Source organism: Adiantum capillus-veneris, chromosome 22, assembly GCF_014529385.1.
Source record: "Adiantum capillus-veneris isolate H3 chromosome 22, ASM1452938v2, whole genome shotgun sequence".
NCBI classification, from domain to species: Eukaryota; Viridiplantae; Streptophyta; class Polypodiopsida; order Polypodiales; family Pteridaceae; genus Adiantum; species Adiantum capillus-veneris.
In genome coordinates this window covers 46,548,408-46,574,442 of record NC_140952.1, presented here as the reverse complement: position 1 = coordinate 46,574,442, position 26,035 = coordinate 46,548,408, and the positions used below count along the sequence as shown (strand labels likewise).

Sequence of the window (26,035 nt, the reverse complement as noted above, 5' to 3'; positions counted from 1 at the left end):
AAACAATTCTAATAGCAGCAATCCTTGCAACAAGACCTGCAACATCCTCAACATCGCCTACATCCTCAGAACCAGGACGTACATCAATGCCCTACACAATGTTCCAGACGCCCTTTGACACAAGAACATGTTGCATCATATAAGCCCACATAGGGTAGTTGTCCCCATCCAACCTGTCCTCAACAGCAAACATCTTGAACACATCTGTGTTGTTGTCAGCCATGGTAAATGTTGCACCTGATGTGAAAACTACCCGAAAATAGGAGAAACAGAGCGGGAACAACACGTGTTATATAGCACAAACCTTAGAAGACTATGAGGCATCTGTTATGCAGAAAACGGCACTGATAGAAATTCTGCACAAAATGACGAAATAGCCTATGCAGTATTGCCTGTAGTGGAAACGGAGGCCGAAATGAGCTCGAATCAAAAATCTAAGCAGATTAAGCTCTACGAGATGTTCTAAAATTTTTGTTGACCTTCGAACGCTTGCCAAAGGTCACTGAAATCGGAGAAAGTGAGCATGCGTGTGCTGGAGTAGCTGACGGCTAAGCCTGATAGGACGCAACCTGCTCTGATACCAATTGTTGGAGTAGCTGCGTGTGCTGGAGTAGCTGACGGCTAAGCCTGATAGGACGCAACCTGCTCTGATACCAATTGTTGGAATTAGGGTTGCAGAGAAACGCACACAGCTTGGAGAAGACGAAGGAAGCTCAAGGCACACAATAGAGTGTGTTACTTGGTGTGCAATGGAAAGATAGATAGCCCTAGAGTGATGGGCGTATATTCAATGCTCGGGGGAAAAATCCTCCTAAAGAGGGAAAAAATGCCCCGGCGGTCCTAGTGTGTTCACACACATCACTACCACATGTATATGGTAACACAAAGAAATTTTGGCAGTTTACCGACCAGAGAAGGTGCACCATGTTCAACCAACTCCATAGCAGACAAACAAAAATCCCTCTCTCACTATTATCACATACACACACAAACAATGCAAATCCAAGGCTAAGTGAGGGGCCAAAGCAACCCTCACCTTCTTATATAGAAGGTCCCTCAGGTGAATGCACCGCATGGAAGATTCATTTGATCAGCACAATTTGCCCAACTCCCAAGGCCTAGGAGCACGAGCGGTGGCCACCACGATCCTCTCTTCAAAGGGGTTACGGTAGGCGAGAGGTGGAGTATTAGTGAGCATGTAGTAAGTACCAAGTAAAGGTGCAGTGTTTCTTAATGTGAATAATAGGAATGATGGTGAAAAAGACCTTTTTCGAAGAGGTAGGTGTCCATATTTCCACAAAGGTGCCAACTCTGGGAGAGAGAAAAAACCTGTCATCCCTCTCTTTTTTAGTAAAAAGGTAGGTGTCCATATTGCCACAAAGGTGCTAACTCTGGGAGAGAGAAAAAACCCATCATCTCTCTCTTTTTTATTAAAAAACTAGTGTGTGTGTGTGTGTGTGTGTGTGTGTGAGAGAGAGAGAGAGAGAGAGAGAGAGAGAGCTCTTTGCCAAACTAGGAGAACAAATTAACAAATAGGACAGATATACTCTCAAATACCGTAACTAGGCCTCACTACTCCAAGAGAGGGCCAACAAATAGGATGTCCCTCCCCTAAGAGGATACAACATTGATCTCTCCCCATGGAGGTTCAAAAGGACAAGTAAAGGACGCATGTTGTGGTTACCCCCCCAACTTCTCGAAGGTTAAAACAAATAAGACAAGAAAACACATAAATGAAGCTTCTCTCTTAAAACAAGAAATAAATAAGACAAGAAAACACATATATGAAGCTTCTCTCTTGAAACATCAAGGAGCTCATTGACCCCCCATTAAAGTGAAATGATCACAAGGAACAAGGAGCGGTGTATATGCTCTTAATCTCCAATTAAGTGAGGGTTTCTTGTGTTTAATAGCATGAGGTGATTGCCATAAACTCTTTACCTAGAGCTCTTAATCATGATTTAAACACATAGATATCAATGAAGAAACAATCAATAGAGACACAATAGAGCATGTAAAGACCTTGCCTTACATTAGAATGAAGGAGATCACAATAAATTGTCTGTAGGGAGCGCCATAAGATTTACCCTTACTATGTGTACAATAGCTCACTAAGTGTACTAAAAAATGAGGATCCCCTCAAAAGCCTAAAAATTGGCTTATATACTTAGGGATTATTTAGAGAAGGTTTCACACTTCTATTGAAATAGGGCTTTTCTTACAATTTGGAAGCCCATGGCCCCATATAGCCATTTTACAAGGCTTTGTTTGGTGAGAGTGGGATAAATGAAAGGGAAAACTCAATAACTTTGCTCCCATGCTCCCACTTTGCTTGCCTTGTGCTCCCGTCTTCCTTAGCCTTCTTGCTATTTGTGATACTGAGGTTGCTCCTTGAAACACTCCCCCCCACCTATTTCAGTGTCCATCCTCAAACGCTGACATTAAGCCCAGCTTTGGATGAAGGTGGGGTCTTTGATCTTCATGTACCTATACTTCTACCTATTTAAACAAAAAGGGTTGTCGAGGGATAGCAAAAAAAAGGTGTGTTTACCACCACTGCTCTTCTATCATTAGCCATTCTAAGAGACACCTTGAACTGGTTGGCTTGTTTGTCCTTTTCTTAGGCCTCTTTCTCTACCTTGATAGCTCTTTGAATTGCTTCATTCAACTTGTCACTGAATTCTTTGCTCCTGGCCTATTTCACCTCATATAGGCTGGCATTGACTGCCACCTTCTCTTGGATCTCAATCATCTTGTCATTTTGATCTCACTAGCCATGGCTCAAAAGGCATCATGTATTGTGCCTTTGTCCTATGTGTGGGTGGGTTAATGGGGCCAACAAAATCAATTTCCCATTCAACGAAAGCTCTAGCCCTCATCATTGGTCGTAACGGCATATTATCCCTTTGTATAGGTACTTTCACTCTTTGGCATTTGTTGTATCTCTTGACAAACACTATAGTGTCTTGGAATAGAGTGGGCTACCATAATTTTGCCAGCATGATTGCCTTTGTGGTGGTGTCAACAAAAAAGTTCCCTCCTAATAAGCATGCATGAGCTCGTTAGAGTACATTGATGTACTCTGCTTCGGTGATGCACAAATAGAGTTGCTTGTCTTTTCCTCTCTTGTAGAGTTGATTTGCAATCAGGTCATGGTCTTTAAATTTTAAGCCTTTCGTCGAGCCCGCCAACTAGCCTTTTCAGGCAACAAGTGTTTCTTGAGGTAATCAATGATATATTTGCTCCATTTGGGGGCTATTGAAACTTGAAAGAGTGTGGTGTGTGGTTGAGGTGGTTTTCTTCTACATATTTCACAAGTATGTATGAAGTTATGGACTTATGTTCTCATAGTTGGCCACCACACTCTTACCCAAAGCACTCATCGTAGCATCTGGTCTCTAGCCATGTGGATCCCTCCTACCATTACATGTGCATGGGCTAAATAAGGAGGTATGTCAAAAGAGTCTGTACATAGTATTAGAACTTTGTCTACTCCCTTGTGGTAAACTCTTCCTCAAACCATAACTAAAGGTGCCATGCTTTGCACTAATGCCTACTTTTGGTTGATGGGAAGTGGGATGTCAAGTTGTCCTATGGTCATGAGAAGCATAAATGCCTCACTTCATTTTGGAATTATTTCAATGATGAAGAGGTATGCATCAAGCAAGTCATCCTCTACACATTTTGGCTCTTCTCTAATGTGAGGCGAGACAAATGTCTGCCCTTTGATGTGCAACTCCTTTCTTTACTACTATCGTGAAATTGAATTCAAGTAAGATGATGAGCCACCTTACTATGTGTCTTGTACTACAAGGTTTGTTCACTAAGTACAAAAGTTCTTGTGATGATCCATGAATAATGTGAGCTTGTTAGCTAATAAATACTGGTGGAATTTCTTCACAACATAAATCATGTCGAGTCCTCCTTCTCAATGGTGGTGTAGTTTTGTTCAGTGGTGTTTAGTTTCCTACTACCATACAAAATGGGATAGTCCATGTTTTTCTCACCTGGTTGTGCTAGGATGGTCCCTATCGCAAAGTTTGATGCATCTATGTGCACATGGAAGATGACATTCCAATCGAGGAACTTAAGGATGGGTGCAGAGGTTAAGCATTCCTTAAGCTTGTTAAAAGACTCTTTGCACTCGTCAGTCCATATGAATATCATGATTAGGCCATAAAGGGGTCAAGCTATTATAGCATACACGTGGATAAATTGGCAATAGTATCCACAATGTCCCATAAAGGCCTGAACTTTCTTCGCATTTCAAGGCTGTGGTAATTCAATGATTATCTAAATTATCTCAAAGTCCATACTTATTCCAATTCTGGAGACAATATTCCCAAGCGTTTTGCCTTGTCTTACCATGAAGACACACTTATCTGGGCTAAGGAAAATTCTATAAAGGCGACACTAAAACATGAGCTTGAGGTGCGTTGCATGTTGGCCTCTTTCCTTGGAGTGGATGCATAAGTCATCCATATAGACCTCTAGAAAGTCTTGTAGGTACTCCTTTGAAAGTATGGCTCATGAGTCTTTGAAAGATGTCTAGTGCATTGGTCAAGCCAAATGGCATGACTCTGTAGGCAAATATACCACATTCTATTGCAAATGCATCTTGTGTTAATCATGGGGATCAATGGAGACTTGATTGTATCCCAAGAAGCCATCTAGAAAACTATAGGCTTCCTTTCCTGTGATTATTTCAATAACATGATCTATGATGGGGAGGGAATAATTATCACGAATGGTAGCAGCATTTACCTTTTTGAGATTGACACACACTCTTCGTTTGCCATTATTTTTTGGGACTATCATAACTGGTAATACCCAGTCTGTGCTCTATCTCATGGATGAGTTCCACTTCCTTTAGTTTATCAATATGCTCCTTGATCTCATTGCAAAATTGTCATTATAGGTGTATGGGTGTTGTCTGCTTGGCTTTGCATCTTCTTCATAGGTATGGTATCTTGGTATATAGCTAGATCCATTCCTTTTATGTCTTTGTAAGACCAAGAAAAAACATCCTTATACTCCCTTAGTGCTTTTAATCAAGAGTTCCTCTTCCTCAGGATCAAGATCGATGGCTATCCAAAGTGGGTCTAGACGTCTCCCCTTCTTCTGCTAGATCTATCTTCTTGGCATCTTCAGGTCCATCGTAGGACTCTCCTGGTGCTTGGGACATCCTAACTGGCTATTGAAGTATGATCTTCCTATCTTGAATGGTGTAGTATTCATGGCTCTCTTCTTTGCTTTCCATTTCTATACTCCAGATTTCTTTGACTAGATGCTTGTTTTCGTTGTATTTGGCTTTCCTTTCTAGTCATGTCATGGTAATGCCTTCTTTCTCTTTTCTTTTCCCTATGTTCTCAGGTTCCTTTCGTGGTTTCTCTTTTGGTCTTGTGTATTTTGATTTTGTTGTCATTTTTTCTTTTTGAGATAGATAGCACCCAATGACGTGATCCTTTACGTAGTCTGTAGGATTGACCATCATGAGATAGTACTTTTTATTGTGGAACTCAGGTATGCGGCACTAGCCTCTTATTCATCATGGCATACAAGTTGGTCATTAAGAAACGGCTCAAGGATGTAGGCCTCCTTGGGTTTGGGCTCCTTGGATTCCTTTTCAACTCTTATCCTTCTAATGCTCCACACATCCAAAAGTTAGGCTTTGTGTGAATCCAAGACGGTGTGGGGCAAAAGAAACACACACGCAATGCCTCTATAATCACCCAACACACACTCTCATAATAACATACACACAATAGGGGCACCAAGATCAGGCCCAATTTGGCCTGATTCCACTCATACAACACCAATTTACCACAAAAGAGAGACTCACACCCTCAGACTCCTTGAATTATGACCCACAATGGAAAAACAGATTCATATACACAACATACGATCAGCATGAAGAGGGGAGAAAGCTTATTTATTAGTTCATCAAATCAATAGAAGATGACTCCAATGACAAGGGGGACTCATATAAACAGAGCTCATGACACCAGAGGAGCACAAATACTCACACAGAGTGCCCACACATACATAATGAAGCTCTCTGCTAAAAGCAGCAAAAGGGATCATTTCTAGAAAAAATAGACTATACCAATGTGTCTGAAATGGCAAGAAACCCCCACCTACAACTTTAGTTTGCCCCAATCCGACTCCGAATGAGGGAAATACAACAAAAACAGGCCAATTTTTGCACCATAAAGCTAACGACTTCTATTTTTCCTATCCTCTCCTCTTCACACCTATTCTTTGGTTTTTTTGCACGTTTTTTGAGTGTCCACACTTAGCCTTTTCACTTGGGCATCCTTCTTGACCATAATTGACCTCCGAGGGGCCCAAACCGCTCAAAACAGTGACTATCGCGTCCTGCATGCCTCCACGCGTGTACACTGGATTTCCATTGTGTCATTGCCATGACTCCCACTTTTTCAGCCTTATCCATGCATAATCATGTGAAGCGGACCCCACCTTGTCGCCAATGATGACCTCTCTACATAATTGATCACTAGAGAACACCCCCGATGTGTCTTCATTTACCCATGTGCAAGATTCAATCCCATCTAACCACTGGATACCATCTGATGCACCTGCGTACCTCATGGAGAGACCCACTGATAGATTCCTCGAGAAGTTTTATGCACCACCAACTCCTTATTATTGCATAAAATCACATGGATACTCATAATAATAAAAATCGATGAACTATACACACTTTGTCCTACCTGTACACATGTGGGCCCCACGTAGCTACTTGGCTCTGGAGAATGGAAAATTATTTATTTGATGCACCATGCATGGGTATGTACATATGCATGAAAACCTTAGCAAAAAAATTCCTAACATAGTTTGCCCACCCCGTAGTCTGCTAGATCATTCGTGATCAGCAGCAGTAAACAACATTATGAGGCCCGCACCATCAACAACTACTCCCACTTTCTTGGACTCCGTTTCACCTCCCTGCTCTTCTTCCTTTACTAAAACCATCAGCCGGGCATGATACTTTTTTAAACGTAACCCATTTACCCTAGATGCATGCAGTGCCCCATCAAGGTCTGCCAACTGATAAGTGTCATTATTAAAGCTTTCCACTACTTCGAACGGGCCCTCCCACTTAACTTGAAGCTTTCTTTGAAAAGTTTTGCCTAGCTTATTGTTGTAGCGCAAAACCAAATCATCTTCCTTTAAATCCTTGCTATTGACCTTTTTATTAATCTTTGCCAAAGCCTTGTCTTGCATCTGCTCGTAGTGTTTCAAGGCACTCATTTTGTCCAACTGCACTTCTTGCAAATGCAAAAGTCTCTCTTTGAATGCATTATTGGAAGGCCCCAATAACTTTTCTAATAGCTTTACTGCTGGCATCTCAACTTCCATAGGCACAAGGCCTCCTTACCATACACCAAATGAAATGGAGTAAATCCTTTACCTGTCTTTACTAATGTGCGATAAGCCCATAATGCACTAGGCAACTCCAAATCCCAATTATTTTCTTGGTGCTCTATCACCTTTGAAAGAATTTATACCAAGTCACCATTGAATCTCTCATTCAAGCCATTACATTGTGGGTAATAAGGAGTGGTAAACCTGCGTGTGATCTTCATCTTCTCGCATAAATAATCTAGCAATTCAGCTCTAGATCGTGGCCCCTTATCAGAAAGTAGCGCCAATGGCACCCCAAATTTGCAGCATATCTCCTCATATATAAACTTTGCCACATCCTTGGCAATGATTTTCTTTACTGCCTTAGCCTCTGCCCATCTATAAAGATAATCCACTGCTGTCAAAATATAGCTTTTGCCCTTGCTCGTAATGGGTAACGGGCCTGCTGCATCAATGCCCCATTTCTCAAACACATCAGAGGCAAAAATGGTTTTTCGTAGCTCTAGCTTCAACACCCTCTTTACAAATGACTGGCATCTCTTGCAAGACTTGCACCAATGATAAACATCCTTCTGCAAACAAGGCCACACATAGCCCTCCTGCAAGATCTTATGCATAGTGTTTTTTAAGACAAAATGACCATCACATGCTCCTTCATGATTCTCTTCCAACACTTTGTAAAGCTCCTCCTTCCAAGGCACACGTCTCAATACCAAATTGAAGCAGCTTATACTTGTATGCTCTACGCACAAATTCATACTTTTTAGGCTTCTTGATATCCTTAGGGATGACAAAAACTCCTCCTCTTGTGCCAAAGTTTCTCTACCACAATAAAGGGGAAGATCAACCTTAAGCACAAATATTTCACCAATCATGTCTTGGACTGCTTCATGTGCTTCCTTATTGATAGCACGCTCAATGTGCTTAGTTCTCCATGCCTCTAGCCTCTTTAATAGACTCTTGATTCTGCCGCACATCTCTCTCAATGAGGAATTCTTGGTCTTCCACACTCCCAAAACCTACTTCATCACCAAGAGAGAATCTCCTCTTATACATAACCTTGTCACACCGTGCCTTAAGCATATATGTAGCCATGCCTTCGATGTAGCATATTCAGCCTCATTGTTGCTATGAGCATCCAATTTGAACCCTTTCTTGCATACGAGTTTACCCTCCGGATCATAGAGTGCCATACCCCCTAAAGCCGCATCATGACTTTTTCTGTATGTGCCATCAAAGTACAAGACATGTGCATTTTTTAGTTCCTTCACATCCTCGGCTACCTTCTTTATCGTCTCTTCCTTGACCTAAAGAGGGCTTTCCTTATATGTCAAGAGATATGCTAATGTTGCTCTAGTGCTTTCTTCCACCAAGAATGAAAACTCAAACTCCTGCATCTCAATCACCCACTTCTTCACGTCCTTGGACATATTTACACCATTAATGAGCTGAGGTAGAAAAGCATAACTGGTTAAGAAAACAAATGGTTGTGGTAAGAGGTAATGGTAGAATCGTCGACAAGAAAATACCACACTGACCATCACTAACTCCAATTCTGACAGCTTTCTTCTGCCACTAACTTGACCCTTCTTGCACAGTATACGGGCCTCATGTATTGGCTCCCTTTTCCTTTTTGATGGCACCAATGACATCCTCTCCAATTGATGGATTCACATAGAAACTTTGCTCCCAATTTGGAGCCTGCATGACTGGCAATCCTCCTAAAATCTCCTTCACATTTTGAAATACTGCTTCACATTCTTCGTTCCACAATGAAGGGTCGTGTTTAGCAACTTGCTGTAAGGGGTATAAGACCTGTGAAACAAGCGGAACAAATCGGGCATGTACTTTATTTTATGCACAAATGTGGTCACCTATTTGGCATCCTTAGGTGAAGGGAGAAGAACCATCTCTTTCACCTTATTGGGATCTGCCTCAATGCCATTTTCTGACAACATGTGACCCAAGAGCTTCACCCTTGGATGTGCAAAAGAGCATTTTTTAGGATTTCATTATAGCGCTTTAATACCATTTTCAACTTCTCACAATGTTCAGCCCGTGTGCTATAGATATAGAAATTGTCAATAAAATCCTTCACAAAACTGCCAATGGATGGCGAAAGCACCCAATTTTCTCTCTTTTGATAATGAGTTGGACCGTTTGACAACCCAAATGGCAACAGAGTGTAACAAAAACAGCCCCATGGTGTGATGAAAGAGGTCTTCTTCTGATCCTCAAGAGCAATCTTTAGCTGAAAATAGCCAGAGTATCCATCGTAGCCATTGTAACGCTCATGCCATCGAGTCTAAGATTTGATCAATAAAAGGAAGAGGATATGGGTCCTTCTTTGTGGCTGCATTTAAAGGCTTAAAATCCACACAGATCCTCCACTTCCCATCATTTTTTGGAGTGACCACTACTGGGCTTACCCATTTTGACTGTCTCCACTGGACATATAAACCCCGCTTCCAACAGCTTGTCCACCTCTTCTCGCAAGGCTTCCATTTTCTCTCTACCCATTCTCCTCATTCTTGGCCGCACTGGTTTTGCTCCATCCTTCAGCTCAATGCACAAATCCTCCCCCTTAAAGCTTCTAATCTCCTCATAAGAATTGATGAAAAGATTTGAATATTTTGACAACATGCGTAAATACTTCTCTCAAAGATCTGCACTAATCATGTTTGCCACCAGTTCTTACTTCTTTGACAACTCAACCTTGGGTTGCATTAGCTCTTCAATCACCTCATATGGGCCCTCAGACTCATCTTCAATTCCCTTCATGAAGGCAATTAGGCTAGTCCGCCAATAGGAATGCCACATCTGCATCCTCATTGCTGCTAGTGGTGATGTCACTATCCAACTCTGATACTGTGGAAGACTCTTCATCACTTGAATCCTCCCCCTCTACATAATCTTCATCTAGTGGCTTTCTACTATTCATGTCGAATAATCTTTTACCCCCCATCTTTCCACATAGGCTGATTGTACCATGTTTCCAATCTTGAACAACATTCACTGCACGTAACCATGGTCTTCCAAGGATGATTGGATAAGCCCCCAATCTAGCTGGCATCACATGAAAATCTACCACCGTTTTGATTGCATAGGCTTCAATCTCCAAGCTTCTCACTACACCAGACACTTAACCTTTTGATGTTTGCCAATCGTATACAAAGCCCAGATACACCTGTACTTCTAGGCCCATTTTCTTTACACATGTTTGTGTGATCACACAAATTTGTGCACCGCCATCCATATAACCCTGTCCAAGGTTCTTCCTTTTGTGCCAGACATCCATTATGGGACAAATATCTCACAACTCATCAATGGCCAACACTCTCACTGACCCTTTTTTTGATTCCTTCCCCTTTGGGTTGTCCAACTTCTTCCACTAGTGCTTCAACCTCAGCACCATTTCTAATAGCTGCCCAAATGTCATGTCTGTCTTTCTACTAGTTAGTTCCTCTTTCAAGCTGTAGCTATCTTGCCCCTCCCCTAGTGGAGAGTTCCAGACATGAAATTTCCGCCGAGATCTTCTTTTCCTCTTTTCCTTCACATCTTTACCCACATGGCTCTTTCCCCTCTTCTTACCAGGACCTGCAACATCTCTTCCCTCCTTCTCCGCTGTGGTTCTCTTTCCAGCTGGCATCACCACTGGGTCCTCAATTGCTGCAATCTTCTCCAAACCAACCAGACTTAACACCTTTGCTTTTCCTTTCTCCTCCACTATCAATCTACTAGGTCCTGGATCTCCATTTACTTCAATGCCAAAGTCATTTGACCTATTTGGCAACTGTGTTGGCAAGGGATACATGTCTCCTCCCATCCTTCTTGGTTTATCATAGTGTGGGCTGATGTGACCGAGCTCACCACAGTTGTAACAGATAGGTACATTCTTCCACTTTTTGCCATTATTCTATCCACCATCATTATTGGGATGATTTGATTGCCTTTCATAGCCATGATTGTTTTCCACATTGCTTAGCAAATTTAGGCTAAGATTCTTCATTAAATCCACCACTTGTCTCATCTCTTGCCTTAACCCATTATCTGGTACTATGGCATTAACTGTTTGCTGGCATAACTTCAGGAGCAACAAGAATCGCAAGTACATTTTGAATCTCTGGCATGCAAGCTTGCAAAAGAAATCTACATGATGAAACTCGGGCCTTCTGGGCAAAGGCTCCACAACTAACTGGCTCATCCTTTTCAACTTCCACTCTTTGCTCTTTGCCACAACTAATGCGTCTTCATATGCCCTAGGTTTCTTTAGCTCCACTCTTCAACGTAAACCCTCCCAAAGACCAATCAAGAATTTTTCCTTCTTCATCATATCAGGTGGGGGTATCTATGGTGTTAAAACTTTGCACATTTGCTCACATGCCAACGAGAACTCATGTATGTACTCATCCACTGGCTCACCTTCCCTTTGCATCGGACCCTACACGTCGTGCCACACTTTGTCAGGATCCTCTATCTTAACAAATTCAGCCTCCAAAGCATCTTTAAGATTTTCCAAATTTAGTGCAACAGGTGGCTTGGATGTTTGTAACTCTTCTTCACAAGCCTTTGCCCATCCTCGTGCATCCCCTTTTAAGAAGATTTGTAGTACACGCAACATCTGTGTAGGGTTATTATTTTGGTTGCTAATGCAGACAACCTTCATCTTCTCCAAAAAATTCTTCCACATCTTCATCACCTCTTCCATGGATCTCTAGGTAAGAAAATGACATAGCTGCTCGCTCCAAACCCACTTAGAAACATTGCTTAAGGTAGAATCAGCAAAAATAATCTGTTAAAATAGCACAGTTGTGCCCTAAAAGAGAACAAAGACGTGCACATCAAAAGAGACTTCGTGGTTGATTACTGGAATAATCAGTGGTAAAGGAAACTCCATTATCTCCCTCAACTTGGCTCTGGAGAATGGGCAATTCTTTATCGGATGCACCATGCATGGGTACGTACATATGCGTGAAAACCTTAGCCAAAAAATGCCTAACAATGGTTTAGAGGGATATATATACATATACATACATACATATATATATATATATATATATATATATATATATATATATATATATATATATATATGTATGTATGTATGTATGTATGTATATGTGTGTGTGTGTGTGTGTGTGTGTGTGTGTCTGTATCTCAGAATGAGGTCTTAGGGTGTTTGTGTATATATATGTTTGTGTGTGTGTGTGTGTGTGTGTGTGTATGTTTGTATCTCAAAGTGAGGCCTTAGGGTGTCTGTATGTGCGTCATCCACAAGATTTCTCACTACTAATAACACAACAATGGTTTGTCAAATAAGTGGACCCACAAAGTCAGTGCATAGAAATGCAGATGTTGAAGAACTTGCAAATATATATATGTATATATATATATATATATATATATATATATATATATATATATATATATATATATATATATATATATATATATATATATATGTATGTATGTATGTATGTATGTATGTATGTATGTATGTATGTATATGTGTGTGTGTGTGTGTGTGTGTGTGTGTGTGTGTGTATCTCAGAATGAGGTCTTAGGGTGTTTGTGTATATATATGTTTGTGTGTGTGTGTGTGTGTGTGTGTATGTTTGTATCTCAAAGTGAGGCCTTAGGGTGTCTGTATTTGCGTCATCCACAAGATTTCTCACTACTAATAACACAACAATGGTTTGTCAAATAAGTGGACCCACAAAGTCAGTGCATAGAAATGCAGATGTTGAAGAACTTGCAAATATGCACAACTTGCAAGAAATTTGCAATGCCTAAAATCTACAATGTTAGATTCAAGCCCTGTAACCTGTGAAGAAGAGAATGGTAAATAGAATTCGGCCACCAAACACTGTTTGAAAACAGTGAAAATGCCCAAATCTATAGAAATTGTAGATTGTCGACTCATAGCAAGAACCGTCGAAATGACCTATTTCGAGCTTCATAGCTCCGAAAGGGGGAGGCAAAACGAGCTCAAACTGTAGAAATAACAGCAAGAAAGCCCTACAGCCTATTTGTGGACCTTGCACTGCACCTTGCACTCACCAAATCTGAGGGCAAACATGAGAATTATGTGTGCAGCCCTATGGCGATGTGTAGATACGAGTTCTAAGAGCTGTGCGGTACGTGGTGTGTGTGCAAAGAAGGAGATGGAGTGTTTTGTGGTGTCCTAGATCACAATGTATGAGCCACACGTTATGATCTTATCACTAAATGAATGAAGTATAGAGTGTACAAATGTATTAGGGTTAGTGAGCTAGATGGGCGAACGACCACTATGGCCTTTACCCTAATAAGAAATAAGGAAGAAAATGCAATGGGAGGGGAAGAGGAGAGTAATAAGAGAGAACCACCTCTTCTAGAAACCAAACTTCACAAAGAACCAAATCCACCGTGATACCAAACTCAAGTATCCAAGAAGCAGATGAAGATTGGGGTAACAAACTCAGGGAAGCAATCAAGATAGCTCAAGAAGGAAAGGAAAGCAAACATGGAGACCCACCCCTTGTAGAAATAAACTTTGATAAAAAGACCTTAGACCTAGAAACACGCTTAGAATACGGGGATACAAGGTCAAAAAAGTATAAGGATACACACACACACACACACACACACACACATACCTCTCATCCCCATACTTGTAAAAGTACAGAGAAATCTTACAAATCGGTTCTATTTTGCATTTCGGTATTGTGGCTTGACATTATTGTGAAAAGACACATCATGACTCTCTTGCATCACAGGAATCCTACGTGTGTTGGGATTGTGGTCTATTTCATAATACTCTTCAATAGAGCTATCATTGCTAGAGCTAGTATTGTCAGAATCTAGATAGAATCTTATCATTCATATAGGGACAATGTCATAGCCATTTGGGTCACAAAATTTAGTTGGATTTGGCAAAGCACAGACAACTAAAGTAGTTAAGGCGGGGATCCATTCTTGGGAATCTAATTGGTGCCGAGGAAAGGGTAATGGCATATACATGTCATCCATTGCACACCTCCCACACTCGGATCCATTAAGCTAAATGCTCTTGTTGGAAGCACTGCATATCCATAGGTCTACCCTATCTTCTGACATGGAATTCTTTGAATCCTCTATAGAACCAAAGCTGAAACTCTTCTACTAGTAATTTAGAGATGTCTCTATAATTGTGGTTCTTGAGATTGACCCTTGTGATCGCGCTCTCCTGATGAAGGTAGAAATAGTTGTAGCCCTAATCATGGATCACCTTGAATGGTCTCATGAAATGTCTTCCCTAAATAATCTCATAGTTTGTGTCCTTGCCAAAGTTAACTATGGAAAATGTATGATACCACAAGATTCCACGTTGATGTGCTCTAGCAGTCTCATAGGATTTTCAAGAGTTCTGTCTACTAGTTACATATTCATTCTCGTTCTCCTTAGAGATGGCTCTCCCCATGCTTTCCATATGGCTTTTATTGCTATACTAACCCCGGAATTGCTATCTAAAATAGCTACGGATTTCACTTTGTTGATATGTACTGACAATGTAATATTTCCTTATTACCCTTGTGTTTTGCCACTTTCTTGATAGGCACTAGAATAGGCTTTGTATGGATAAAAGAGTGCTTGTTCAAAAGAGTTTTTATTCCTAAGGACCTACTTTTTGTTTTTGTGCCCACTCATAAAAGGTGCTGCCTCATCCCAAAGTTTGGGTTTGACTTCGAACAAGTATGTCAACAGAAGGGTACACGTTACAAGTGCTGACAACAACGCTTGCAAGTTCAACATATCTTTCTTTTTTGGAAGCAACTTTGTCATCAATGGCACTCGCATGACTTAGGAATGATTCTCATATTTGCCTAGGTACGATGACATTGTCATGAGGGTTGTCGAAATCAAAGCTCCTTGGAGAACCGAGATTCCCTATCTTGTAGGAATAAGTAGTAAGACTACTAATCGTCTATGCCCATCGTGATATCTCTATCATGGTCATCCCGACGAGCTCTAACCCTGCTAGTACATGGAAGTTTATCCCTTGCGGGAGAGACACTATGACTTACCTAATCTACCAATGTCTACTAATCACCTCTCAACCAACACTCTCAACACAACTAATGCAATCCTCAAACACTTATCAACACACAAAGACTATGCCTAAGCACATAAGTACTCAATCTCATCTCATCAATCAATATTCTAAACAAGCATGGACTCATAAACAATGGCATTCCTACTAATATTACCTACTCACACAAGCAAGCAATGAATCATGGGCAAACACATTAATCTAACCCTCTTACTAATCAAACCACAATGCTTAAGCAAGCTCTATCTACCCCTAAATGCAATAACTAAGCATCTCATGAATGCAAGGCAAGCAAACAAGTAATGAATGCAATGATGCGTTGACCCACACATTCACTATTAACACTCAAACCCACACACTGAATGGAAACCCACACACTGAATGGATGAGAGCTTCTAAACATACATAAGCAATAAGCAAGACAACTAAACTAATCACTCAAAACCACAAGCTCATACACAAGCTCAAACATCAATAGGAAAGAGAGAAACATCAAAGGGATCAATGACCACATTAACATGCAAAAATAAGCTTACACAAATCAACAAAGATTAATACAAAGAGATTAAAGAGAAGAGAGAGTAAGAATCTTTATTACATTAACAAGCTCATGACTATGGAAGCCATAGCTCCAAAGATTTACAAGGTAGTGGAGGAGATGGGAGAATGGGAGTGCTAGAGTGTTCTTGGCCAAGCTCCTCAATAGCTCACTCAACCAATTGTTAAGTGGATCCCTTATCTTCTCACAAAAGTGACTTATACAGGGTTTTTACAAAGTTTTTCACACTTGACCGACTAACCAAACAAGGCTAAATCCTAAAATCACTTCCATTACATCTTGGAACTCACTTGAGCCCGTTTTACTAACTAATTGTATTTACAATGCATTCCACCGCCCATTTACACACTCATGCAACAACAACATAAATGCTACAATTGCAATTAAATGTGTTGTTCCTAGCTTGGGTATCCATTTGATGAACTTGAGTGCTTAAATTAATGTTATCTTCGCAACGAACAAACCCACATGTCCATCTGACTCTGTATGCTCCACTTTTAGCTTAAAAAATAGCTAAAATCTATTAATACTCCAGTTTTTAAGCCTGCGCATCCATTTGATGAAGTTAAGTGCTTGAATTGATGTTGGCGTCATAAGATTTGCATCGAACCCAAGGGCACTCCATTCCGACTTTTTTCGAGGCTCCAAATAGATAGCTTCTCGTTTTGGATACTTTCGTGTTTTGGCATAGTCATTGCTCCCATTTTGGCATTCTTGACTCCTATGCTCAAAATGAAAAGTTTGAAGTAAATCCCATCGCGAGCACACTCTAGATGTCATTTGACACCCATACAGGCTAAAAATAGTAACTAGCCAAAAATAGTAAGTTTTCTTAAAAAGCTCAATTACTGCTATTTGTTCTTACTTGAGCTATCTTTATTCTTTTACCATGCTCCATGCTTCTATTCCGACATTCTTGAGGTTTGTTCTGGCACTATTCCGGAATCCCCAGAACATTCCCCCCTTCCTAAATTGCGCATGTCCTCTTGTGCGTTTTGTAGAAGTGTTGGTACCCGATGACTTGATGTGAGAGTACTGGAGGTTCCGATTGTTGAAGACATGAAGTTCAATGGTGGATATGTCTGTAGGAGTTAAGATGAATCTTCCTAAAGATCAGTGTTGGACACTTTGGTTATTGTAGCCCTCCTGATATCTTGATTAATGCTTTTTATTGAAAGACAAGAAGGAAAAGTGGTGCTTGACACTGAATTTGGTCAAGGGGAAAAACCATGTGGGAGAAAAGTGCCCTTGACTTGGCGATCTTGATTTGCTTTTCACAAATCGATGCATTTCAAAGCATATACTGTGCAAAAGAAGTCTATGGGTACTTAAAAGATAAGTCATAGCAACTTTAACACTTTAAGAGTGTCCAAGTGGTTGCCAACCCTCAGTTAAGTGCCATTCATTGATGAGGTTATCACACTCACTCACTTCAAACTGTGCATTTGTGCTATGTGTGAACTTCTCCCTCCTTTAACTCATAAATAGTCTTAGACTTTGACTCTTATGGCCACCCCATCCTGCATGAGCAACTGGGGTACTTAGCTCAACTCTCCAGCTTGAGCAGTAACCTAGTAGCTACGACTCTTATTCATAGAGTAATAAAGACATGAAGCACTGGGTCTGATACCTAAGTACTTTTTGGCTTTCGGACACCCGACTCTTGACTCTTATGCTTGTAGGATTTACTGTTGGAAACTTGAACTTCCTTTTTGTTTCTTGAAGTACACCGAGAGTACTTGACTGTACTTTGGCAAGGCTTCATCTACTCCGACATCAATGTCAGTAGATCAAAAATTGGATTGAAGATCTTGGAAAGCCTTTAAGTTGCTATTTGTTGTGGTACTCCTTTGTTTGCTTTGGGGATCTTGATCTTGACACTTGTTGCAGTCGAGCTTCTTTTTGGTACCCAATGCTTGAAAGACGTTTCAAGCTTGTCTGTAGAAGCTCTCTTAGGGACCCACTTTTGTAGCATCTTTGGGTTTGACTTTAAAGATGTCTCTGGCTTGTTGACCACAAATTTCTTAGGAACCCACTTTAGTGCTTGCTTGGTGGATCTCTTCTGATTGACCTAAAACTCGACCTAAAACTCGGTGGATTTGGTGACTGGCGTCCATTGTTGGGTGGTCTTTGATTGCCGTGGCTTCTCTTCTAAAAACGTTGATGGCTTGATTAGTTGTGAAGAAGAGACTTCAAAATCCACAATTGTGTATTTCCCTCATAATAGCCTTGCGCTTTAATTAGATCTTTTGGACAATCCACTCTTAGTACGCCTTCTCTTAGTGAGGATCCAAACTAGGTGACTCTTTTCCTTAGTTGATCTTTGATATATTCTTTCCTGAGGAATCCATGTCTGAGCATACCGAATAGGTTGACCAATGGGTGTTTTTCTTCTTCATGGCTTTGATCTCCTTTTCTTGTGTTTCTATTGTTACTTTCTTTGTTGTCTTCTTTGAGCTCTCGGTGTTAGAAGATCCATTCTAGAAGGCACTTTATACACTGTGAACTCTGGATTTGGTATCCATAACTCCCTATTTCCCTGTTTGTAACCTTGTGCTTCCAATGATCTGTGAGTAGAAAATCCATCCACTTGAATGAGCACTTTTTATTTGCTTGGAATTCTACCCACTTGTGCTCATCCTTCTTGCATAGTCTTTGTGCTTCCAGCATGGGTTTTGGCACTAAGACTTGTCGTGGTGGTTGACGTCTTTGTTGGGCTCTTGGTGATGGATACTTTTGCTAATATACTTTACTTTGCTGCTTATTGTGAGACTCCTTCATAGATGAGTCCTTGGTTGCCAATGAAAAACTTGCGAATGACTCCTTAATGAGTTGACATGGAGCTTGAGGTACATTGGATGTTCCCACTTTGGATTTGCCTTTTTCTTGATAGGTTGAAGTGGCCGGGAAGATTCCCCCCTTCCTTATTCTTGTGTTGGCGGACAAGTCTTTCCCACTTCAATGCTAGCATGCTTTGAATGGTCTTCATGAGTGATCTTCATCACTATTGTCATAAGCTCCTTGAATGCCTTCTTTCTTTGTGGTGTGCTTTCTCCGTGGGAGTTGCCATGGCTGTTAAAGAAGCATCCCAAAGAGATCAAAATTCTTGAATGGACCTGGGTTGCTTTGTGCTTCTTTTTCCTGTAAGGGTTACATAATTTACCTTAATGGTGTATGTGTTATCCTTTTCATCCTCTTGGTAATCTATTCTACACATCCAATACCATCCCAAGGTGGCATCTTTGGCTATCATACCAGGGTTAGCGACATGAAAAGTGCAATACATGGGATGTAGTTGTATTTTGACTTTTAAGATTACAGACCCTATGCATTCTTTGTCTTCTAGCTGTAGAGGAGTTAGAGTCGACTTACCCAATTCTTCCCAAACCTCATTTGACACTATGCTCTGATTCCTTTTGGGATCTATATTTGTAGACACAAACACAATCGTCTTTTCAGACACAAGAGTTATCTTTATGTGCAAATGTTTGATAGTCTGATCCATTCTTTCTTCTATGACCTTTGTGATAGGCAACATTGGTGTATGGGCATCATTGATGACTCTAGCCTTTGCTTGGTCAAAACCTGGTGGAACACTCAATGATACTCTAGGAGGAGACATAGAAGAAGGAGCTCCCCCCTTTCTAGATTGCTCTATACTCTTAGGAAGTTATACCATCTCGTATTCATTACCGTAGTCGTCCAAAAGAGTTAGCTTCCCATTTCCCATGACTAAATCAAGGTAACGTCAATACTGCGCTTAGTGGATCGACATCTTGGCGTGCCTTTTTAACAACTTGATAAAAGTTTCCCTTATCATCTTCATACTCGTAAAAGTACGGAGAAATCTTATAGACCAGTTTATTTGGAACTTTGGTAATGTGGACATGATGGCTTGATTGTTTGATGGGATCTCTATGGGTTTTGCTGGCCATGATACTGTTGTCGGGCAAGAGATTTCCAATTTTCCTCTCTTCAACGTTATTGTGTAAAGAAACATATCGTCTCTCTTGCATCTCAAGAATTATGCTTTGGTTGGGATTATGGTCCATTTCATAGTACTCTTCAATAGAGCTATCATTGTTATGTTAAGTATGGAGCCTGATTTACCCTTGTAATTTTCTATGGTAAAAGCGCACATTTGTAAGGCCCCCATTATGAGGAGAAGCCATCGTGCTGAAGGAAAATCACTCGCTGGAAACCAAAATTTTAACGGCCAAAAATCAGGGGCAACTTTAGGGGCCTCAGGGGTGGAAGCCCCCGAGACTTTTTTTCCCCTCGCCGGAATATTTTTTCCCCATCTCTGGAATATTCTTTTTCACCGGAATATTCTTTTTCACCGGAATATTATGGTCGGAAAACAATCGTCGGTTGGCCGGTAGTCAATGGCTGGTGGCCGTGGTCGTAAGTCAATGGCCGGTGGCCGGTGGCCGAATTCAAAAGCGGACTTGTCTTCTCAAGGGCGGCCACACATGGGAGGATTGGAGGGTCCGATTTGGAATTATCTACACAAGGGCGGCTACGCATGGCTGCCTCTCATGAGAGAGGGCAGCAGTTTTGGCCTATAAAAGAAGGCCTTTTCTACACACATTTCATAGTGTGAAGTTGATGCAACAAGGTGAGTGTGAGGTGGTGAGAGTGAAGCAAGGCGGGAGCTCCATTAAGGGTATAATCCCTTTGTAAACTACTTCTTGTTTTGAAGTACTAAAGCCATTGAGTGGCTGCTTTCCCATGGACGTAGCCCACATTGGGTGAACCACGTATATCGTGTGTACTCTCTCTCTCTCTACTCTATAATCTCGTGTATGTAAATCTGTCTCTCTCCATTAAGTAATCTACTCAATTATCTATTTAGCTACGTCTTATTTCCTAACAACTGGTATCAGAGCAAGGTTTGCTCGTAGCTAAATTATCTCAAGGAAAGGATTCCTTGAATTGAGTGGGAGTTATGGCGGAGGAAGGGAAGCTCAAGATTGAGAAGTTCAACGGCAAAAACTACCAACATTGGAAGATGCAGATTGAAGACTATATCTACCAGAAGGACCTCTATTTGCCACTAGGCGGTCTTGCAAAGAAGCCCGCAACGATGGCAGATGAAGCATGGATTGTCCTTGATCGAAAGGCACTGAGAAGAATCCGGTTAAGCTTGGCATCAACGGTGGCCTTCAATGTTTCGGAGATGAAGACCACGGAGGACTTGATGAAGTCACTTGATGACTTCTACGAGAAACCATCGGCATCCAATAAGGTATTTCTTATGAAGCGCTTGTTCAATCTAAAGATGGCAGAGAATGGTTCAGCTGCAGAACACCTAAATGACTTTAACACAAACATAAGTCAACTTCGATCGGTGAAAATCAATTTCGATGATGAAGTGCGAGCTCTCCTTATACTATCATCTCTACCGGATAGTTGGGACAACCTTGTGATGGCTGTAAGTAATTCTATTTCTGGCACAAATACTCTTAAGTTTGATGATGTTGTGGGTGTTCTCCTAAGCGAGGAAATGCGAAGGAGAAGTACAGGAGAATCATCAAGTGCTGCACTATCAGTGGAAACAAGAGGAAGACCTAAGGAAAGGTTCAAAAACCAAAAGGGTCGTGATCGCTCAAGGCGGAGCAAATCACGCACAAAGTCAGTTCTTGAATGTTGGAACTGCGGCAAGAAGGGCCACGTCAAGAAGGATTGCTGGTCCAAGAAGAAGAAGGAGACTGAGTCTCAAGACAACAAGCCAACATCGGAGGCCAATGTGGCAGGTAAAGTAGAGCAAGATGCTCTAATTCTCTCATTAGACAATGTGTCTAATTCCTGGATAGTAGATTCCGGGGCTTCATTCCATGCGACACCACACAAGCAACATTTCCAAGATTACACCAAAGGTAATTTTGGGTATGTATACTTGGGAGATGATGAAGCTTGTGAGATTGTCGGCAAAGGTACAGTTTCTGGCAAAACTGCTAACGGAAATGAATGGAAGCCTAAAGATGTTAGGCATGTTCCTTCTCTTCGGAAAAATTTGATCTCTACAGGACAATTGGACGATGAAGGTCACAACATTGCATTCAGAAACAAACGATGGAAGATCTCAAAGGGATCTTTGGTGGTTGCCGATGGAGAAAAGGTCGGTACACTTTACTTGTGTACTGTTAGCACGCAACCTTCAGCTTGTGCAGCAACTACAGAAGTTAACAGTGTGGTGTGGCACTACCGACTTGGGCATATGAGTGCGAAAGAATTGCAAATCCTTCAAACAAAGAAGCTTCTACCAGGTTTGAAAGAAGTGGACTTAGAGTTTTGTGAAGATTGTGTTTATGGTAAACAAAAGAGGGTAAAATTTCAAAAATCAGGAAATGAAAGAAAAAATAAAAAACTTGAGTTGGTTCATTCTGATGTTTGGGGTCCTGCAAGTACACCATCACTTGGTGGCTCATTGTACTATGTAACATTCATAGACGATGCGACTAGAAAAACATGGGTTTATGTCATGAAGAATAAATCTAATGTATTTTCCATATTTCAAAGGTGGAAAGCCTTTGTGGAGAATGAAACAGGTACCAAGGTTAAATGCCTTAGATCCGACAATGGAGGCGAATATTGCAGCCAAGCTTTTGAAAGCTTTTGTGCTAGCAATGGCATTCGGAGACAAAGGACAACCCCAAGGACACCTCAACAAAATGGGATTTCAGAAAGGATAAATAGGACAATCATGGAGCGAGCACGAAGCATGCGGCTCCATACAGGCCTACCGCTTGAGCTTTGGGCGGAAGCTGTAAGTACGTCTGTGTACTTAATCAACCGGTCACCCTCAACGGCATTGGATGGGGGAGTTCCAGAAGAGGCATGGACAGGTAAACCCTGTGAATTATGCATTTCTCAAAGTGTTTGGATGTGCGGCTTTCATGCACATAGATAGAAGCCTAAGATCAAAGCTAAATGCAAAGTCCAAAAAGTGTTTCTTCATTGGCTATGGAGGAGAAGGTGACTTTGGGTATCGCCTATGGAATCCTGAAGATGGTAAAATCTTAAGTAGTAGGGATGTAATTTTTAACGAACAAAATATGTACAAAGATTACTTGGAAAGAAAACAAACAAAAGAAACATGTGATGAGTACATGGAGCTTGAGGACGGTGAAGACTCAAGGACTGCAAACGGTGACAATGTGCAACAACGTCAACCAAATGAGGAGCTTCAACCTATTCCCCGAAGATCTACAAGAGCAAGTAGACCTCCAGAAAGGTTTGTTCCTTCCTTCAACCATCTCTTAATCTCAGATTCTGGAGAGCCAGAATCATACGAAGAAGCTATGCAACATGAATCCAAAGAAGAATGCACGAAGAGCATGCAAGTGGAGATGGACTCACTACATCGCAACCAAACATGGGAGTTGGTTGAGTTGCCTAAAGGTAAGCGGGCACTTCAAAACAAATGGGTGTACAAGCTGAAGGAAGAAGAAGGTGGGAAGAAAAGGTACAAGTCTAGGCTTGTGGTAAAAGGGTTTTCTCAAAAGAAAGGTATTGACTTCAATGAAATATTTTCTCATGTTGTAAAAATGAACTCAATTAGGCTTGTCTTAAGCCTTGTGGCTACTCATGATCTAAATCTCGAGCAAATGGATATAAATACGGCATTCCCTCATGGTGACTTAGAGGAGGAAATCTACATGCTTCAACCAAAGGGGTATGAAGTAAAAGGTAAGGAGAAAATGGTTTGCAGATTAAAGAAGAGCTTGTATGGTTTAAAGCAAGCATCAAGACAATGGTACTTGAAGTTTGATCGATGAATGTTGGATCATGGATTCACAAGATGCAACTCGGATCACTACGTCTACACGAAGAATTTGAGAGATGGGAAATTCATCATCCTAATGTTGTATGTTGATGACATGTTGATTGCAAGTGCTAACATGCAGGACATCAAAGACCTAAAAGAGGAGCTGTCTAAATCTTTTTCAATATAAGATTTAGGTGCTGCAAAGAGGATACTTGGTATGAAAATATCAAGGGAGAGGACGAAGAAGACAATAAAGCTATCTCAAGAGGATTACATCAAGAAGGTACTAGAAAGGTTTGCAATGCAAAATGCAAAACCAGTTTCCACACCTTTGGCTGGTCACTTTAAACTAACAAAGGATATGTGTCCAAAGACACAAGAGGAGATAGCCTATATGTCTAAAGTTCCATAAGCTGCAGCGGTAGGTTCTCTAATGGATGCTATGGTATGGACAAGGCCAGACATTGCACATGCAGTGGGAGTTGTGAGTAGGTTCATGGACAACCCAAGTAAAGAGCATTGGCAAGCTGTGAAGTGGATACTTAGGTATCTAAAAGGGACAACAACAAATGCTTTGTATTTTGGAGGAACTGATATTTTTCTAGAAGGGTATGCTGATGCAGATATGGCAGGTGACAAAGATACTCGAAGGAGCACTACTGGCTATGTGTTCACGGTTGGAGGCACAGCAGTAAGCTGGGCTTCAAAGCTGCAGAACGTGGTTTCACTTTCTACCACGGAAGCAGAGTATGTAGAAATGACGGAGGCAAGCAAAGAAATTCTGTGGCTTCACAGATTCTTAGAAGAGCTTGGATTCAAACAAGACAATTGTGTCTTGTACAGTGATAGCCAAAGCGCTATCCATCTTGCGAAGAACTCGGCCTTTCATTCAAGGACAAAGCACATTGAGGTGAGATATCACTTCATACGCACTCTTTTGGAAGAGGGACAACTAAAGCTAGGAAAGGTGCATACAAGTGAAAATCCTACAGAAATGTTTACAAAGGTGGTCAACAAGGAGAAGTTGAGATTTTGCTCATCTTCAATCGGCATTCAAGGATAAGAAGCCAAAATGAAAAGCAGTCACACAGGTTTGGTTTGGAGATCAGTCTCCAAGTGGGAGATTGTTAAGTATGGAGCATGATTTACCCTTGTAATTTTCTATGGTAAAAGCGCACATTTGTAAGGCCCCCATTATGAGGAGAAGCCATCGTGCGTGAAGGAAAATCACTCGCCGGAAACCAAAATTTTCATGGCAAAAAATCAGGGGCAACTTTAGGGGCCTCGGGGGCAGAAGCCTCCGAGACTTTTTTTTCCCTCGCCGGAATTTTTTTCCCTCGTCGGAATATTCTTTTTCGCCGGAATATTATGGCCGGCCGGCGGCCGGAAAGTGGTCGGAAAACAATCGCCGGGTGGCCGGTGGCCGTGGTCGGAAGTCAATGGTCGGTGGCCGGTGGCCGAATTCAAAAGCGGACTTGTCTTCTCAAGGGCGGCCACACATGGGCGGATTGGAGGGTCCGATTTGGAATTATCTACACAAGGGCGGCTACACATGGTTGCCTCTCATGAGAGAGGGCAGCAGTTTTGGCCTATAAAAGGAGGCCATTTCTACACACATTTCATAGTGTGAAGTTGTTGCAACATGGTGAGTGTGAGGTGGTGAGAGTGAAGCAAGGCGGGAGCTCCATTAAGGGTATAATCCCTTTGTAAACTACTTCTTGTTTTGAAGTACTAAAGCCATTGAGTGGTTGCTTTCCCATGGACGTAGCCCACATTGGGTGAACCACATATATCGTGTGTACTCTCTCTCTCTCTCTGTACTCTATAATCTCGTGTATGTAAATCTGTCTCTCTCCATTAAGTAATCTACTCAATTATCTATTTAGCTACGTCTTATTTCCTAACATGTTAGAGCCTGTATCATTAGAATCCATATAGACTCTTATCATTCTTATAGGGACAATGTCATAGCCATTAGGATCACAAAATTAAGTTGGTTTGGCACTGTGCAGACATTAAAGTGGCTAAGACATGGATCCACTCTTGGGGCTATAATTGGTGCTCAAGAGATGGCAGTGGAATATATGCCTCATCCGGCACATCTCTATTGATAATTACGACTTCAGGTTTAAGATTCTTACACGAAGCTCCACAAATCCATAAGCCAACCCTACCCACTGATATGGTCTCATCAGATTCTATCAAAGAACCAAAATCAAACTCCTCGATTGGGGATTTAGAAACG

At 41.3% G+C, this 26,035-nt stretch overlaps 1 pseudogene; it reads right to left on the bottom strand.

The window, feature by feature from the left end:
* Nucleotides 1–18,983: 18,983 nt before the first annotated feature.
* LOC147429274 (uncharacterized) lies at nt 18,984–25,724 on the bottom strand (annotated as a pseudogene).
* Nucleotides 25,725–26,035: the final 311 nt, after the last annotated feature.